Source organism: Apodemus sylvaticus, chromosome 19, assembly GCF_947179515.1.
Source record: "Apodemus sylvaticus chromosome 19, mApoSyl1.1, whole genome shotgun sequence".
In the NCBI taxonomy this organism is placed as follows: Eukaryota; Metazoa; Chordata; class Mammalia; order Rodentia; family Muridae; genus Apodemus; species Apodemus sylvaticus.
This window is the reverse complement of record NC_067490.1, coordinates 56,002,763-56,023,178: the sequence shown is the minus strand read 5'-3', so window position 1 is coordinate 56,023,178 and position 20,416 is coordinate 56,002,763. Positions and strand designations below refer to the sequence as shown.

The following is a 20,416-nucleotide window of genomic DNA, read 5'->3' as shown; positions in this document are numbered from 1 at the left end:
TCTACTTCATTGTCCCAGCCCAATATCAAATTCCTGCAAAATTCATAGAATCAGGCCCAAAACCTTTCCATAGAAACAATAAAACTGTGAAAAACATAAAACCATAAATCTGTGACAAAAATCTTAGTTGACTTTTTACTTTAATCAGGTTCTTCTTCTTCTTCTTCTTCTTCTTCTTCTTCTTCTTCTTCTTCTTCTTCTTCTTCTTCTTCTTCTTCTTCTTCTTCTCCTCCTCCTCCTGCTCCTCCTCCTCCTCCTCCTCCTCCTCCTCCTCCTCCTCCTCCTCCTCTTTCTCCTCCTCCTGCTTCTTCTCCTTCTTATCCTCTTCTTCATCTAATTCTTCTTAAGTCATAACTATATAGTACATCAACCCATTGTTTGTACTGGTCCTCAAGTTGCAAAACAGATACTGCCATACTTGAATCTTTCTAAATATTGTCAGCAAAATGGCATCCCAATTTATAGACTCCTGGGCTTAAGCCCAAGTCAACATCCAAAAACTTTCATATAGACAATCTAGAGTTTATTCCAACTCATGGTTTTGCTCTAGAGTGAGAAGACATCTATAACTCACCATTGCTAAGTTCATCTTGTCTCCAATTAACAATGACTGCTGGGCAAAGCAGGAGCTGCAAACTCTATGGAGATGTTTACCTCATGGTCTCAGCCAGAAAAGCAGAGCAAGGATCAGATGATTTCTCAGTTGGTCTTGAAGCAGTTTCTCATCACTAGGCACGACAAGGTCATGTTTGCCATGATGGAGAAGTAGAAATCTAGTGGCAGAAACATGAGGAGATTCATGTATAGTCTGACTAATTTGTGCTCACTTATCATGGTGATTACCTGGGATAATCGATGGCTTAGTTAGGAGGAAAGGCAGCAATCATCTGGGTTTGGGTAAAAGTAGGGGTTTTTGTTTTGTTTCGGTTTCTGGCTTATGCTGTTTTATATCAATGAGATTGTATTCCTGAAGTGAAACTATTTATAATGAATAAGAAATATGGCTCCAAATAAATGTGAGTACAGTAGAGAGGAGCCCATTAATTGGGTTTGAGGAGCATAATTAAATCTAGTCCATTTACATGTTAGGAAAGAGATTGAGGAATTGACATATGGCAAAGTCTTTAAGGTTTACAGAAGATACCTTAGGTCTGAGATATGTCTTGGTCAGGGAGTTGCTTAGATTGTAATCATGAGAACTGTGTTACATCCTCTCCTACACATTTCAAAACAGGGTTCACAGCACTCTCTTATGATACAGGACCTGTGTGTCAGAAACTGGGGATGATGTTGACTACATGGGTTACCAAATTGACTACTACATGTCATGATTCTATGTCTAGAATACTGAGTAGTCATAATGGTAGGGTAAGGTTTTGATGTTTCAGTATGGCTGGTAGATGTCTACACACAGTATTATACACATAGAATTTCCTTGGTGAATAATGGTGCTTCAGTCAAAATTTTCGAATTTAGATAGACTTAATGTAGATAATTCATTGGATCTGTTTTCCAAATTTGATTGGCATAATTCAGTCATAGACAGAATTAGCCAAGGAGCTGAAAAATTTCAAACACACCTCCTAGACATCAAGTAAAAACATTACTTCCTTTTATTTAAGATTTTTTTGTTTGGGTTATCATTTGTTTCCTTGTTCAGTTACTGGGTTGGTTGGTGTCTTGTATTTGTCACATGCAACATGGTTTCCTAATGTAGTCCTGGTTGGCCTTGGAATAAGATGAATTTTTCTCCCTCTGTTTCTCTAGTGCTAGGGTAAATGTGTTGACCAAGACACACTGAGAGTTAAGTATCATGTTCCATGAAACCTTTCATGATTAAAACTGCATTCCAAGTATACTGCTCCCATAATATCATGTCATGAGCATAAGAGCAGAGACCTTGTGCTTCTTTGAGACAATGTACTTGAAGGACCATCAGGTAATGTTAGGGCTATCTGGAAACATAAGCTGGCCCATTTAAGAAAAGCTAATGCTCCTTCAATGAATTTAGCAGCTGACAAAAATACAGTGTGCAGAGCTCACAGGAACATATCTTTGTGCTTCTCTAAGAACAGTGACTCAATATTTGAAAACACAGCATTTCTTATTGACTTTAGGGAACAGAACTAGTGTAAGGCAGGAAAAGATCATTAGACATAAGGCCTAGACAAATGAGCTAACCCGTAGACCAAAAATCTTCAGAAGCAGGTTGAGGGCAGGAATCAGCATCCACAGATTCACTGACAACAGTAACCTTGTGTTGTTTGCAGGTCTGTGCCTCCATGCAGGGGCAGGAAGGCCCCTTTTCAGTAAGCATGCCCTTAAAAGATTTCATTAAGCTTTTGAAACAAGAGAAATCAGCAGCTAGTCAGATAAAGAAGAATTCAAGGACTCAGTGCATATCCCACAAGATATACTACTGGCCACAGGTAAGTAGGGAACCTGAGCAGAAGAAGCATGTTGTGTGGGGTTCCATTTTGGGGCATATTATCATAGATTGTCTTCTTTCCACTAGACAAAAAAAGTGAAAATAGCTGCAATACTTCCTTGGATGCTCTACTGAAGTAAACATTGGTGACAATTGTACTGGAAATGAGATGCATCCCCTTTTTACCTAGAAAGAGTAGCATGCTGAGCATGAAGGGGGAGGAATTTCCTTTGGATTTTATGGGGGTAACAGAACAAGAATTCAAAGCAACTCCAGTTATCAAGTAGAGTTCCTGAGGGATCATTACATCATGTTCAAATAAGAATATAGCTACTAAATAGTACTTAGCCAATAAAGATGTAACATGTAACTTCCGGATTTCCAATTTTGGATATGTTGAGTAGTGATTGTGTGGGTGATATTTTTTTCTGTATTTCATTATTATTTCTACAGCATGCATTGATAGTATAATTCTTAGAAGTCATTTCTTGAGTGATGGCTTGCTTTGAGACATGATCTTTTTCATTGGCAGCTTTATACACCAGTCTTTCTGACCCTAGAGATTCCAAACATTGTCTGGTCTTCAGTTCCCATCTATGTGTAGAGGTCCCTTTCAGTAAAATGCCATTCTCTCTGAATTTTTCTACACCATTGTGGATTCAACTCAAGTCTTAAGCTAATTAGGTAAGTGGATCTTCCTCTCATACATCTCCCATCTCTTGTGTACTGCTTACACTTCAAGAATATTTCTCTGTATTAGTAGAAAAACTTCCAAAGTAAAAGGAATGCTACAGTTATCCACAGTGCTTCAGAGGAGCCTCCCCTACCTGGTCCATTATGGTCCTACCATGCTCTGCATAGATCTGGTTTTAGGTTATATAAAAACTAGCAGAGTAGAGGTGATTATATGGAAGATTGCTTTACATGATGAAAAATATTTGACAAAAGCAAATCTTTTTCCATGAATAACAGCAAAAAGAAATAATGTCAAGAATGTTAAATGGAATAAGAGTCATGTTTGAAACAGGATTCTATGCAGATCGGCAATAAGAGGGCATAGGCTGATTGAGTTGTTGGGATCTATGTATGTGCTCATGATTTCCCTGAGTTACTTAAGTTCCCATATCATGTAGAAGCTTTGAGGATATATTCTGACTTTGCCCTGATGTACCTGGTGCAGCCTTTCAGCAGGCAATCAGACAGTTCCAGTTTCCATTATATAGAATTTCCTCAGCTGAATACCGACATGAATACCAACACCAGTTATGCATTTCCACACTGAGGATTTTATTTCTAGCATATCCTGTTATGGACCCAGTCCTCAGTAGTTAGCTTTCTAATCCCATTGCTTATGTTATGTGTTCTGATCTTTCTTTTCTTAGTGATGTTGGGTGATTTAGGTTCTCATGGTTTTAACATTAAAGCTTCCTGTATTGGAGTTTGGGGAATATTTTAGACTTTTATCTTTTGAGATTCTAGCCTTTGAAACATTCCAGAGTTTTAAATTAGAATCAGTGCCTTTTTCAGAGAAATTTACAACCTAACATTGGTGGTTAAGCCCTGTACCGGTGAGAAGCAGAAGATAACAGCTGATAATGGTGTAGTACCAGAATGTATGCAACATTCTGGAAACCACTGCACCTGGGATATGTGAACAGGACAAATGGAAGTTCAAGCATTCCCTTTTACAAGGAGTTTTCAATGTTACCTTAGCCAAAAAGAGAGTTTTCCTAAAGTCAGTAGATTAAAACACAACAAAGCAAGAATAAAAAAGACTCACAGAAATCCCAGGATATGGAGGGGAAAATCTTTAATCCTAGCACTCAAAAGGCAATGGCAAAGGTAGGGGCCTGGGCAGGGGCCTTTGTGGGTGCTTGGCAGAGGCAGGAGCAGGGCAGGTGAAGAAGCAGGGGCAGGGCAGGGCAGGGAAGGGGTAGGGGCAGGGCAGGGGCAGGGCAGGGCAGGGCAGGGCAGGGGCAGGGCAGGGCAGGGCAGGGCAGGGCAGGGGCAATTCTCTGACACTGACACTGTCTTTCAAGACCAGGCTTCTGTACCTGGGGGTTGCAACCCCATTGGGGCTGGATGACACTTTCATAGAGCTGTATGTCTGACATTTGTATTATATTTCATAAAAGTTGCACAATTATAATCATAAAGTAGCAACAAAAATAATTTTATGGGTAGGGGCCACATGAGGAACTGAATTAAAGGTCTGCAGTATTAGGAAGATTAAAAACCATCATTCAAGAGGTTGAGGGAGAAGGATCCAAATTATCATGCTAGTGAGGACCATGCCCTAATCCTGTCTAAACAAACCAATAATTATGTTTATCAAGTAATACAGGTGAGGTAATTTGCATAGCTCAGAAAAGGCTTTCCACAGCTGACAAATTACAGTCAAATTAATCTGGTATTAATCATATATATATATATATATATATATATATATAAATACCTCTAATCATAAGAACATTGAAATGTATATACATGTAAAACTTTATGAGGGCAAATCACACGGCAACTTGTTTGTAACATACAGACTTTCAGTATATACAGATGAATTCCACAAACAGAGACTCTGAAGGAAGGCTTACTCCTACATTCTGTAAAAAAAAAAAAAAAATGTTAATTCTCTGAGACTGGAAGTATCCAGTGAGTTACATTTTGACTGGATCTCACACAGCATAATGTTGTTTATAGCTCCAAGCTGTTGTTTATTCCTTCTCAAATGAAAACAATACAGTTCTTCCAGTGTCATTACTGGGCTGAAATGGTTGTAGAAATATAAACTATTAAGAAGAAATATTTGTGATAATGAATGGTAAATGTGACAAGTACGTAACACAGAAATATGAAATTTCACAGTGCAATCATCTCTTATGTATCACTAATATCCTCTTTCAAATAAAATGTATTTAAAACCTGTCATCACAGGCCTGTGGCCCAGTTGCTTCATTTTCTTTGCATGATGATCTCCCCTACTCTAGCTCCTCCATGCCATTTTCTATAACATCCAGTTTTCAGAAGATTCATTAAAATACTTTAATTTGTACAATTATGTTCTTTGCATATATTTATAAGAATATCTCTGGATTCCTCATTTTCCTGAGGAGTTACATGTCTATCACACGTAATTTATAGCAATTTTTCTTAAGAATAAATTCTCTTTTTCTACAAAGATGAAAATGTTCTTGGCTGAGTGCCTTTTGTTCCTCAGAGGATACACACATTGATAATATAAGTATTAACAGTCTAGGTGTGAACAGTGACACTATCTCCATGGTGAGAGGAAACATTAACAAATAGGCATTCTTCAAATTCTGCCATTAGCAACATCCTTTCTGGCCTTAAAAAAAAAACCCTCTTTTCTCATATATTACATCAGCTTCCTGTTCCCAACCCTCCCCAAGTATATCCTTACCACCTGTCCTGTCACACAGATCTGCCAACAACAAGGTCCACTGCCCCTGCTGCCTTCCCTCAGAAAGATCTAGCCTCCCATGGACAACAAACTAAGAGTGCATAACAAGTTACAATAAGAATAGACACCTTTGATGGCATCAGACTGGACAAAGGCAATCCAGTATGAGGAGAAAGTTCCCGTGAGTAGGCTAAAGAGTCATGCTGAACAGAATTAGAAAATAAAAATCACTGTGATTGAGGAAAACCAGAGCATGAAAATCAAACATGATATGTACTCACTTATAAATGAGAATATCCACTTATAAGCTGTAAAATAAAAAATAATCATGCTACAATCCACAGATTCAGAGAGGCTGGGTAACGAGGTGGGATGATGTCAGGAAGTAAGTATGGGACAGTGAAAGGCAGCATGGTCCCCAGTAGAACTAAGGAAAGAAGCCCCAGAGACCCTGAAGGGACAGTAGGAGCTCTGCCTGATCCTGGATCCAGGCACCTGTCACTAGCTGCAGCCCATTGCCCCATTTGTGGTCATCACTCATGTACTGACAACACCCTAAGCCCTCCACATGTAGATGAGGAAAAGGATGTGACCACAGGTCATGTCTGCTCAAGACAGATTGCCATGCTAATGAGCTACATAGAGGCCTGGAGGGTGCAGCCAATAAGCTTCCCTTCCCAGACACTCCTTCCTGCAAAAGGTGACTGATCTCAGGCCCATTCTGTGAAGTGGGGTGTGGTTCTACATATCCAACTTCTGCCATGACAATAAATGCCTTAGAGCCGTGCATCTTTTCATTGGGATCTTTTCTTGGGGAGCCATGGAGAAGTCCTTCACCTATAGACACAGCTGTCCAACCTCCCGTAGAAGGCATCTGCACTCGCAGTCATGGCTACCACCAAGTTCAAGCCAAGTCTATCACCATCAAGCCAAAGACTCTATCGTGGGACCATCTTGAGCTCCCCCTTGCCCCTACCCCAGGCTAGATCCAGCCCACAGGACCCCCTCTTCTCTAGGCTCTTCCATGGCTCACAGCATCACTTGGGTGTCCCATAGTGAGAGAACCAGATTGCCCCAACCTCTTTGTAAGCCTGACTACCCTGAGCCAGCCCCAGCTGTCCAGCACCTCAGACTTCTCTTCCCCATGCCTGAGCAGGGTCCCAGGGCTTCCCTACTGCCCAACAGGCACCCAGCATTGGCTTGGAGTAATCTCACTCAATTCCTGTGTCCTGCTTCTCTGAGCAGCAGTGCCCTGGGGTGGAGCTGATGCAGGCCTCACAATCCTACATGCAAGGATCTACCTAGCAAGGGAACAGACATTATTTTCTTTTTCTTTCTTCCTTTTAAAAAGATTTTATTGGTTATTTTATTATTTACATTTTTCTTTTTTATTAGATATTTTCTTTATTTACATTTCAAATGCTATCCCCTTTCCTATTTTTCTCCTCCAAAACCCCCCTAACCCAGCTCCCATTCCCAAGCTCACCAACTCACCCACTCCCACTTCCCTCTCCTAGAATTCCCCTATACTGGGGCTTTGAGCCTTCTTAAGACCAAGGGCCTCTCCTCCCTTTGATGTCCAACAAGGCCATCCTCTTCTACATATGCAGCTGGAGCCATGGTTCCCTCCATGTGTACTCATTGGTTGGTGGTTTAGTCCCTGGGACCTCTGGGGTACTGGTTGGTTCCTATGGGGCTGCAAGCCCCTTCAGCAACTTGGGTCCTTTCTCCAGCTCCTCCATTGGGGACCCTGTGTTCAGTTTAATGGTTGGCTGAGAGCATCCCTTACTCTGTTTATCATGCACTGGCAGAGCCTCTCAGGAGACAGTTGTATCAGGCTCTTGCCAGCAAGCACTTCTTGGCCTACACAATAGTGTCTGGATTCTGTAACTGTATATGGAATGGATCCCCATGTGGGGCACTCTCTGGATGGATTTTCCTTCAGTCTTGCTCCACACTCTGTCTCTGTATCACCTCCTGTGGTTATTTTGTTCCCCCTTCTAAGAAGGACAAGAGTCTCCATACTTTGGTCATTCTTCTTCAGCTTGGTTTGGTCTGTGAATTGTATCTTGGGTATTCCTAGCTTCGGGGCTAATATCCACTTATCCGGGAGTGCATACCATGTGTGTTCTTTTGTGATTGGGTTACCTCACTCAGGATGATATTTTCTAGTTCCATCCATTTGCATAAGAATTTCATGAATTCATTGCTTTTAATAGCTGAATAATATTCCATTGTGTCTATTTCTTTACTCTGATAGGCTTCCTACAGTAACATCACGCTATGAAACCATTAAAAAATATGCAAAGGACCTAGGTCACATCTCTACAAGCACATTGATCTCTGTGATTCCCTATAAGTCCCAGCTATTTGATTTTCTAGCCCATGTTCTGATGGTGTCCATAACCCTCCAGTTCCTACGATTCCTCCCTATCCAAGCTGAATGACTTTCAGAGCTCTGGCTATGTTTGTGTGTAGAACTCTGCTTCTGTTATCATCAGTTGCATAGATAAAATCTCTCTGGTCTCTTTGATGTTAATTATGACAGATTCCAGTCCCAGAACACTTTGCAAGCAAAGCAAACTGGAGGTTGAAGATTTGTAGCTCTGTCCATTTCCCTCTAGGAAGCTGCCAGTGACGGATTCTGTGCTGCTGTCATAGATTCCATGAAGTTTCTATTGACTAGGTTTCTATCTCATCCACAAAATTCTGTCCTTAATTTCTGTCAGTTCTCAAAGTATTTTCACCATTCCCCAACTTGCTCACTTTTATGATCAAGCACTATCTCCCACAGTCCACCTGAAAAATTAATTCTAGTTCACCTTAACAGGGACATCCTTAAGTTTCCTCCTATAGTCCTCATTTGTACCTAGCCTCTCTGGCCCTGTTGATGATAGTATTATCATCTTTTCCTTTTCAACTAATATCAATTATAAGCAAGCTCCATATTTTTCATGGGTCAAGATTACCTCACTCAGGTAGCTCTTTTCTAGTTCCATCCATTTGTCTGCAAACTTCCTGAAGGCATTGTTTTTAATAGGTGATGAATATTCCATTTCTGAAATAAGACAGATTTTCTTTATCCATTCTCAATTCTCCTGTTGAGGAACATCTCAGTTGTTTCTAGTTACAGGCTATAATGTATTAAGTGGCTATGAACCTAGCTTTGTAAGTGCTTTTGATGTGATAGGGCATATTTTGGATATGTGCCCAAATTTGTTATAGCTGAGCTTTTAAGTAGACTGACTCCCAATTTTCTGTGAAATTGCCATGTTGATATCCAAGAAGCTGTGCAAGACTTTACTACCACCAGCATGGGAAGAGCGTTCCCATTGCTGAGTGTCCTTGTCAGCATTATCTGTCACTTGTGGCTTTCATCATGGCCATTCTGACAGAAGCAAAGGAAACTGCAAAGTTATTGTTTATTGCATTTTACAGATGGCTATGTTTAAGGATCTAACAATATTGAACATTACATTAAATGCTTCTTTTGAGATACCTGTGTGGAGAGTTCTGTGTTTAGATTTGTACCCCAGTTTTAATTGGGTTATATGTTTTATTGGTATCTAATTACTTGAGTTCTTTATATGTTTTGGATATTAGTGCACTGTCAGATGGAGGGTTGGTAAAAGTCTTTTCCCATTAGGTTAACAGCCATTTTGTCCTATTGATGGTATCCTTTGCCTTAAAGATATTTCGGTTCCATAAATTCCAATTTATTAATTGATGATATTAGTGCCCATCCCATTGTGTCCTGTTCAAGAAATTGTTCCCTGTGCCAGTGGTTCAGATTGTTCCCCACATCTCTCCTATCAGATTCAGTTTATCTGGTTTATATTGAGGTCTTTGATTCACTTGGACTTAAGTTTTATTCAGGGATGTAATTGTAGATCGATTTGCATTCTTCTACATAATGACATTTATTTAGACCAGCACCAGTTGTTAAACATGCCCCTCCCCCAAATTGTGTATTTGTTGAGTCTTTCTCAAAATTCTGTTATCCTGGGGTTGGTGGATTTAATTCTTGGTCTTAATCCAATTCCATTGATCAGCATTTCTGTACTTAATAAGTGATATTATTATAGCTCTGTAGTACACCTAGCAATTCTTTTCCTTTCTTTGCTTTAATTTGTTATATTTTTGGTGATAGTCTATTTATGTATGTTGAAAATCCTAGAAGTCATTCTATAGACTAGGTTGGCTTTGAACTCACATAAGTCTACCTGCCTCTGTCTCCAAAGTACTGGGATTAAAGGCATGTTCCACCATCACCCAGCATGCCGTTCTTAAGAAGCATTGATATTTTGTTTGTTAAATATCTGTGACATTGCTAAGACATGAGCATCAGCATGGGAGTTTTTTGTTATGCGATTTGTACCTTGGGTATTCAGGGCTTCTGGGCTAATTAATATCCACGTATCAGAGATTGCATTCCATGTGTATTCTTTTGTGACTGTATTACCTCACTTAGGATGATATTTTCCAGATCAAACCATTTGCCTAAAAATTTTGAGAATTCATTGTTTCTAATTGCTGAGTAGTATTCCATTGTGTAAATATACCACGTTTTCTGTATCCATTCCTCCTTTGAGGGGCATCTGGATTCTTTCCAGCTTCTGGCTATTATAAATAAGGCTGGTATGAACATAATGGAACTTGTGTCTTATTGCATGCTAGGGAATCCTTGGGTATATGCCCAGGAGAGGTATAGCGGGGTCCTCCGGAAGTGTCATGTCCAGTTTTCTGAGGAACCGCCAGACTGATTTCCAAAGTGGTTGTACCATCTTACAGCCCCACCAGCAGTGGAGGAGTGTTCCTCTTTCTCCACATCCTGGCCAATACCCGCTGTCTCCTGAGTTTTTAACCTTAGCTATTTTGACTGGTGTAAGGTGAAATCTCATGGTTGTTTGGGTTTGCATTTCCCTAATGACTAATGATGTTGAGCACTTCTTTTTTTTTTTTTATGGATAACTTTGTTTTGGATTGTTTAATTTTTTTTAAATTTTTTTTATTCTATAAAACTTATTTACATTTCAAATGATTTCCCCTTTTCTAGCCCCCCCCCACTCCCCGAAAGTCCCGTAAGCCCCCTTCTCTTCCCCTGTCCTCCCGCCCACCCCTTCCCAGTTCCCCGTTCTGGTTTTGCCAAATTCTGTTTCACTGAGTCTTTCCAGAACCAGGGACCACTCCTCCTTTCTTCTTGTATCTCATTTGATGTGTGGATTATGTTTTGGGTATTCCAGTTTTCTAGGTTAATAACCACTTATTAGTGAGTGCATACCATGATTCACCTTTTGAGTCTGGGTTACCTCACTTAGTATGATGTTCTCTAGCTCCATCCATTTGCCTAAGAATTTCATGAATTCATTGTTTCTAATGGCTGAATAGTACTCCATTGTGTAGATATACGACATTTTTTGCATCCACTCTTCTGTTGAGGGATACCTGGGTTCTTTCCAGCATCTGGCAATTATAAATAGGGCTGCTATGAACATAGTAGAGCATGTATCCTTATTACATGGTGGGGAATCCTCTGGGTATATGCCCAGGAGTGGTATAGCAGGATCTTCTGGAAGTGAGGTGCCCAGTTTTCGGAGGAACCGCCAGACTGATTTCCAGAGTGGTTGCACCAATTTGCAACCCCACCAGCAGTGGAGGAGTGTTCCTCTTTCTCCACACCCTCTCCAACACCTGCTGTCTCCTGAATTTTTAATCTTAGCCATTCTGACTGGTGTAAGATGAAATCTTAGGGTTGTTTTGATTTGCATTTCCCTAATGACTAATGAAGTTGAGCATTTTTTAAGATGCTTCTCCGCCATCCGAAGTTCTTCAGGTGAGAATTCTTTGTTTAAAACTATTCTCAGCAACAAAAGAAAATCTGGGGGAATCAGTATCCCTGACCTCAAGCAATACTACAGAGCAATAGTGTTAAAAACTGCATGGTATTGGTACAGTGACAGGCAGGAGGATCAATGGAACAGGATTGAAGATCCAGAAATGAACCCGCACACCTATGGCCACTTGATCCTCGACAAAGAGGCTGAAAACATCCAATGGAAAAAAGATAGCCTTTTCAACAAATGGTGCTGGTTCAACTGGAGGTCAGCATGCAGAAGAATGCGAATTGATTCATCCTTGTCTCCTTGTACTAAGCTCAAATCCAAATGGATCAAGGACTTCCACATAAAGCCAGACACTGTGAAGCTAATAGAAAAGAAACTGGGGAAGACCCTTGAGGACATCGGTACAGGGAGAAAGTTTCTGAACAGAACACCAATAGCGTATGCTCTAAGAGCAAGAATTGACAAATGGGACCTCATAAGGTTACAGAGTTTCTGTAAGGCAAAGGACACCATCAAGAGGACAGATCGGCAACCAACAAATTGGGAAAAGATCTTCACCAATCCTACATCAGATAGAGGGCTAATATCCAATATATATAAAGAACTCAAGAAGTTAGACTCCAGAAAACCGAACAACCCTATTAAAAAATGGAGCACTTCTTAAGGTGCCTCTCGACCATCCGAATTACTTCAGGTGAAAATTCTTTGTTTAGATCTGTACCCCATTTTTAATAGGGTTATTTGGTTCCCTGGGGTCTAACTTCTTGAGTTCTTTGTATATATTGGATATTAGCCTTCTATCAGATGTATGGTTGGTGAATATCCTTTCCCAATTTGATGGTTGCCATTTTGTCCTTTTAACAGTGTCCTTTGCTTATCCATACTTTTAAGATTGATCTGTTCAGATATCTCATTTTCAGTTTTACTTTCATTTGCCCAATTCATAAAAGGACAATTATCTTTATTTTTATCTGTATGAAGCTTAACACAGTTTTAAATCTTTTCTGATTTAATGTTAGCCCTCTTGTCTAATAGAGTATTTGTGAGCTTTCTCTACATATTACAGAAATTATCACTTGTTGACCAGCTCCAAAATATTTGAGGAATTTAAACTCATTCTGCAGTTACTCTGGCAGAAGTTTCTCATCTCTTATTAAGGATTTTTTATTTGACAAAATACAATTTAGACATGAACATTAAGAGGCTTCCTAAATGCTGCATTTAATACTTGATCAGATCTTTATTTTCTTTCTTTTTCATTTTTAAACCATTTTTTTCTTTTTTTATTAAGTTATTTTATTTATTTACATTCCAAAAGTTGCCCCATTTCCTGGTTCTTACTCCCCTAGATCTTCTGCTTCTTCCTCCTTGAGTCCTGCCTCTGAGAGACCAGTACCCCATGCACCTACCCATTTCTACCCCTGCCCCAGCATCCTTCTTCCCTGGAGCATCAAGTTTCCACATGATTAAAGGAAGCCTCTTCCCCTGAGGTTATACAAGGCAGTCCTATGCTACATGTGTGCCTAGGGCCACAAAATAGGTCGTGTATGTTCCTTAGTTTTTGGCTTAGTCTCTGGGAGCTCAGGGGCTAAACAGGATTTTTTTCTTTCTATATTCCTTGTTTATATTTTAAAAGCCTTCCCGTTTCCCAGTCCCCCCTCCCCATATGTCACATAAGTCCTCTTCTCTCCATCCATTCTCCTATCTTCTACCCCCCACCCCCCACCCTGCCTTTTCTCTGTCCTGGTACTCCCCTACAATGCTGGATCAAGCCTTTCCAGGATTAGGACCCTCTTCTTCCCTCTTCATGGGAATCATTTGATATGCTAATTGTATCTTCAGTATTCAGAGCTTCAGGGTTAATTAATATCCACTTATCAATGATTGCATTCCATGTGTATTCTTTTGTGATTGCGTTACTTCGCTTAGGATGATATTTTCCAGTTCCATCCATTTGCCTAAAAATTTCATGAATTCGTTGGGTTTTTTTGTTTTTTTTATTCAATATATTTTTTATTTACATTTCAAATGATTTCCCCTTTTCTAGCCCCCCACTCCCCGAAAGTCCCATAAGCCCCTTTCTCTCCCCCTGTCCTCCCACCTGAATGGTACTCCATTGTGTATATATACCACATTTTCTGTATCCATTCCTCCATTGAGGGATATCTGGGCTCTTTCCAGCTTCTGGCTATTATAAATAAAGCAGCTATGAACATAGTGGACCATGTGTCCTTATTGCATGCTGGGGAATCCTCTGGGTATATGCCCAGGAGAGGTATAGCAGGGTGCTCCGGAAGTGTCATGTCCAGTTTTCTTTCTTTCTTTCTTTTTTTTGTGTGTGAAGAGAAGAGGTTTATTTTGGCTCATAGTTTAGAGGCTAGGTCACAAGACTGCCCATCTGGTGACAACCTTCTTTCTGTCACAGTAAATGGTATCACAAACTAGAAATGTTATGGCTCACACTGGCATAGAGGAAGCCAGAGATGGAGAGGGGCCAGGCTTTGGGGAACTAGTCCATCCCTTCCTATCACCATCAATCCTTTACCAATGACCTCGCAATAGGCTCCACCTCTTACAGTTTCCACGCTACCACCCTGAGAGGCTAGCTTCTAGCACACACCTTTGGAGACAGGCTGTTTTTTGAACCTGTCTCCAGTTCCACATCCCGATTCCCTGAGCACTTACTGCTTGATCTTGTGATAGACAGCATCTATACCACAGGAAGTGGCAGGAATTGGAAAGTGTGTTTTCCAGGTGTGTTGGTTTTGGGAGACTCCAGCCTATAGAGAGTTTTGGATAGACAGTTCTGTTGGGTTTCAAGCATAGCTGCTTGAAACAAAGCACAAGGAGGCCCTCCTAAGATACCCCAGGTTAGCCAGGTTTAAAAACTCACGATGCATATTTTCAGGACGATGAAAACTAAATCAGAATTTCCAGTTATAAGTTTTGTCACACAATTTTGTAAAAATCTGTATATTAACATGTAATCACACAATTACCTAATCACAGAGAATAACGAAAATCAGTAAAATCATGTTTGATAAATTCTAGTCAACCCATATGCGGCTCTGGTTTGGGACTACTTTGAATCAGATGTATGACCTTTCTTTATTTTTTTTTTAATTTTTTTTATTCGATATAATTTATTTACATTTCAAATGATTTCCCCTTTTCTAGCCCCCCACTCCCCGAAAGTCCCGTAAGCCCCCTTCTCTTCCCCTTTCCTCCCTCCCACCCCGTCCCACTTCCCCGTTCTTGTTTTGCCTAATACTGCTTCACTGAGTCTTTCCAGAACCAGGGGCCACTCCTCCTTTCTTCTTGTACCTCATTTGATGTGTGGATTATGTTTTGGGTATTCCAGTTTTCTAGGTTAATATCCACTTATTAGTGAGTGCATACCATGATTCACCTTTTGAGTCTGGGTTACCTCACTTAGTATGATGTTCTCTAGCTCCATCCATTTGCCTAAGAATTTCATGAATTCATTGTTTCTAATGGCTGAATAGTACTCCATTGTGTAGATATACGACATTTTTTGCATCCACTCTTCTGTTGAGGGAAGAATGCGAATTGATCCATCCTTGTCTCCTTGTACTAAGCTCAAATCCAAATGGATCAAGGACCTCCAAATAAAGCCAGACACTCTGAAGCTAATAGAAAAGAAACTGGGGAAGACCCTTGAGGAAATCGGTACAGGGAGAAAGTTTCTGAACAGAACACCAATAGCGTATGCTCTAAGAGCAAGAATTGACAAATGGGACCTCATAAAATTACAAAGTTTCTGTAAGGCAAAGGACACCATCAAGAGAACAGATCGGCAACCAACAAATTGGGAAAAGATCTTCACCAATCCTACATCAGACAGAGGGCTAATATCCAATATATATAAAGAACTCAAGAAGTTAGACTCCAGAAAACCAAACAACCCTATTAAAAAATGGGGTACAGAGTTAAACAAAGAATTCTCACCTGAAGAACTTCGGATGGCGGAGAAGCATCTTAAAAAATGCTCAACTTCATTAGTCATTAGGGAAATGCAAATCAAAACAACCCTAAAATTTCATCTTACACCAGTCAGAATGACTAAAATTAAAAATTCAGGAGACAGCAGGTGTTGGAGAGGGTGTGGAGAAAGAGGAACACTCCTCCACTGCTGGTGGGGTTGCAAATTGGTACAACCACTCTGGAAATCAGTCTGGCGGTTCCTCCGAAAACTGGGCACCTCAATTCCAGAAAATCCTACTATACCACTCCTGGGCATATACCCAGAAGACTCCCCACCATGTAATAAGGATACATGCTCTACTATGTTCATAGCAGCCCTATTTATAATTGCCAGATGCTGGAAAGAACCCAGGTATCCCTCAACAGAAGAGTAGATGCAAAAAATGTGGTATATCTACACAATGGAGTACTATTCAGCCATTAGAAACAATGAATTCATGAAATTCTTAGGCAAATGGATGGAGCTAGAGAATATCATACTAAGTGAGGTAACCCAGACTCAAAAGGTGAATCATGGTATGCACTCACTAATAAGTGGATATTAACCTAGAAAACTGGAATACCCAAAACATAATCCACACATCAAATGAGGTACAAGAAGAAAGGAGGAGTGGCCCCTGGTTCTGGAAAGACTCAGTGAAACAGTATTTGGCAAAACCAGAACGGGGAAGTGGGAAGGGGTGGGCGGGAGGACAGGGGAAGAGAAGGGGGCTTACGGGACTTTCGGGGAGTGGGGGGGCTAGAAAAGGGAAATCATTTGATATATAAATAAATTATATCGAATAAAAAAATTAAAAAAAAAACTGAGGAACCCCTGAACATTCCAGCCTCACCAAATCCCTTGGATGAGTAGATGGCTATGGGATTTCGAGAGCGCACCAGAGTGATGTAGAACTCCTCTGGTATCTCAGTAACAGTGAGGATTTTGTAGTCATTGGGACCCCGAGAATAGAGCACACCTTTTGGGGAGTATTTCAGCTTCTCTGTGGTGTAGAATCCCATGCCTTGGATAAAGGCTCCCTCAATCTGCCCGATATCCAGGGCGGGGTTAATGCTGAAGACAGCATCCACGAAGATGTCGGTCCTCAGGAGCTTGTGAGCCCCAGTCAGACAGTCCACTTCAACCTCAGAGCAGGCTGTGCTACAGCATGTCCGGTTTTCTGAGGAACCGCCAGACTGATTTCCAGAGTGGTTGTACCCTCTTACAGACCCACCAGCAGTGGAGGAGTGTTCCTCTTTCTCCACATCCTCACCAACACCTGCTGTCTCCTGAGTTTTAAACCTTAGCCATTCTGACTGTGTGAGGTGAAATCTCAGGGTTGTTTTGATTTGCATTTCCCTAATGGCTAATGATGTTGAGCATTTCTTAAGGTGCTTCTGGGCCATCCGAATTTCTTCAGGTGAAAATTCTTTGTTTAGGTTCGTACCCCATTTTTTAATAGGGTTATTTGGTTCCCTGGGGTCTAACTTCTTGAGTTCTTTGTATATATTGGATATTAGACCTCTATCGGATGTAGGGTTGGTGAAGATCTTTTCCCAATTTGTTGGTTGGCATTTTGTCCTTTTGACGGTGTCCTTTGCCTTACAGAAACTTTGTTATTTTATGAGATCCCATTCGTCAATTCTTGATCTTAGAGCATAAGCTAAAACCAGACACACTGAAACTAATAGAAAAAAAAAACCTGGGGAAAATCCTTGAGGACATAGGCACAGGGGAAGAGTACCTGAACAGAATGCTAAACAGCATTAACGTACAAGGTTGGGGTGAGAATTGTGGAGAGTATCCAAGACTCTGTAGAGGAACTTGAAAGGCTCTGAGAGCATGGCAGCTGGGATCTGTTTTTAGGGTGTTAATAGGCACCTAATTTAGCAAGTTGACCTGTGTGTCTGTATACCAATTTTTTTTTTTTAATTTGGAAACTTTCTGAGAAGCTGGGTGGTAGGGGAAGCCCCTTGAGGGAAAAGTCCATAAAACTTTCCTATACTTTAATTGCTCTGAAGTTTAGTTTCTGTTCCACATTACAATAAGTTTTCTGCTCCAAAGACTGACAAAAAATGTTCCTGTTCAGATTTCTATTTGCTTCCTTGGGGTAGGTAGCTCCTGTAATTTACACATCTTGGGTTAATAGGTTATATATATATTTTTATGAGAGGAAAGTGATAAAAGTTACAGAAGATTCTTGTGGAGATGCTGTTATCAGGGGTCCAGAACTGGGTTAAAAATCCCCAACCCTCTGGGAAAGAACACCAGGAGAACATTACTCCTTTCAGTGATGGGGAGCATTTCACTATGGTTTCAGCAGAGACTCACCTCTCAAGGTTACAGGCATAACCATGGTGTCATCAAGCACTGAGATAAGTGAGCACAGCACAGGAATAGTAAACGTAAAACACATTAGAAAGTAATTCTTGAAGAAAGCAGACATGTGCTCTTAACTTCTTCCTGAGTATCTCTCTAAATCTTAGTTGTACTTAAAATATGTATTAAGAATATATTTCAAAATCTCTGCTGCAAACAAGAATGATGGAAGAAAGAATAAAGGGAAGAAGGAAGAAATTTTAAAAAAAGAAAGAAAAAAGAAAGGGCAGTGTGCTGGCAGTGTTTGTGTGTCAACTTGACACAAGCTGGAGTTGTCACAGACAAAGGAGCTTCAGTTGGGGAAGTGCCTCCATGAGATCCAGCTGTAAGGCATTTTCTCAATTAGTGATCAAGTGGGGAGGGCCCCTTGTGGGTGGTGCCATCTTTGGGCTGGTGGTCTTGGTTTCTATAAGAGAGCAGGCTGAGCAAGCCAGGGGAAGCAAGCCAGTAAGGAACATCCCTCCATGGCCTCTGCATGAGCTCCTGCTTCCTGACCTGCTTGAGTTCCAGTCCTGACTTGCTTTGGTGATGAACTGCAATGTGGAAGTGTAAGCTGCATAAACCCTTTCCTCCCCAACTTGCTTCTTGGTCATGATGTTTGTGCAGGAATAGAAACCCTGACTAAGACAGGAAGGAATGAAGGTGGAAGAAAGACAGGAAGGAAATAAGTAAAGAAGGGAGAGATAAAGGCAGAAAGGAAGAAGGAAGGGACGAAGGGAAAGAGAGAGGGAGAGAAACTCAAGACATAGGCAGGTTAAGGGAAAGGCACTCAGGTACTGTTTAGAAAGTGGGAACTTACATGTACTTTTGGGTGAAACTGCAGCTCTTGCCATCTCGGGTCAGAGTAGACTGTTTCAGATCCTCCCTCAGCAGAGTGACTCCTGTTCCTCCAATAAGCTGCTGCTGAGTCTCTCTACCGCTGATAGCACCTCATTTTCTTCCTCATTTTCTTCCTCATTTTCTCCCTTCTCGTCTGTATGTAGCCTCTCTCTTTGTCTCTTCTCTGTGTTGTTGTCTTTATCTTCTTCTTTCTTGCTGCATCTATATATTTGCATGTTTCTTCCTTCTTTTGGCTTTTAGAAGAAAGATTTCTTTGGATTCCTCATTTTTCTTTAACAGTGGCACTAGGGTTGAGGCCTGGGGACTTTCAAGGCTAGATAGACAAGCTGTTATTTACATCCCCATGTTATGCTAAATAGATTGAAGTGTTTTATTCTTTTTTAAAATATTTTTTATTTTCTTTTGTTACATGAAATTCAAAATTTTTGATATCTTTGAAAGTCAAGTGTATTTTAATAAAAGCAGAAAAACTAGCCAGAAATAAATAGATTGTAGTTCTCTAAGATGCAAATGTTTCCAAAGGTGGTGACAGACAGGACCTGATTACCTGTCTGTTGTATCAGAAAAGTCAGTCTTTTCCAGAGTCTCATCTTCTACTTCATCTTCTTCTTCCTCACTGGGTAAGATTACCTGTTCAAGCCAGAGAACCGAAGTTTAATTCCCAGAACCTACATAAAAAGCCAGATCTATCTGTATGATGTCTATAATCCTAGCATTGCTATGTAGAGCATGGCAATAGAAGAATCCATGGCGCCTTCTGCGGTCTCTGCCACGATGTCCACCTGCACATTGCTTTTTGTGCTCTCGTGTTCAGCAAAATTACAGAGATTTAATTTGAAGCTTTGGGATCAAACTTACGATGCACTAACTGAATCTTCTCTCCATTTGTTTTGCTTCAGTAAAAGTGTTGCAATTCTCTTGGTCAGTTACACTATTTACAGGATCAAATGTTCTGGCATCCTTTACAGCTTGAAGGAAAAGGTTCATCTTCAGGTTAACTGTCCCTCATTAATTATAATTGAGATCAGTTGCTTTCTACATTGCCCAGGAAGGCACTTGCATAAAAACTCATCAGAATCTCTGAACATTCTCTGGAACATGATTTATTTTCATTAAAGAAAGAATTCCAAATTTACAGAGTGAGGGAGGGCAGTGTAGAGCCCTCTGTAGGAGACTTTGGAGCATTTTCTTTTAACTTCTTCCCTATTCTGCCCGCAACTCACTGAATGATTAGGGCTCTCACTGCCTGTGAACCTGTGAATGATATCAACTAAGGAAGAGAAGGAAGCTAGGCAGTAATGTGGGGGCACTCATAAGAGAGTAGTAGGGCAGAAAGGTGTAGCGTCCTAAGTCTTAATGTTGCTGTCCCAGTTTTAATTTCTGATTAAAGATAAGTATCAACAGGAGATCTGCTTCCCTTTTACACTGTGTTTCTACTTTATATCTACTGTCTTCGTCATCATCAAACCATTCGCATGTTGCTGAGATAAAACAGTTATAGAGTAATGTCCTTGGAACTC

At 40.5% G+C, this 20,416-nt stretch overlaps 1 pseudogene; it reads right to left on the bottom strand.

Moving 5' to 3' along the window:
- The window catches only part of LOC127669234 (vomeronasal type-1 receptor 4-like), a 45,584-nt pseudogene extending 27,551 nt beyond the window's left edge, over nucleotides 1-18,033 (bottom strand).
- Nucleotides 18,034-20,416: the final 2,383 nt, after the last annotated feature.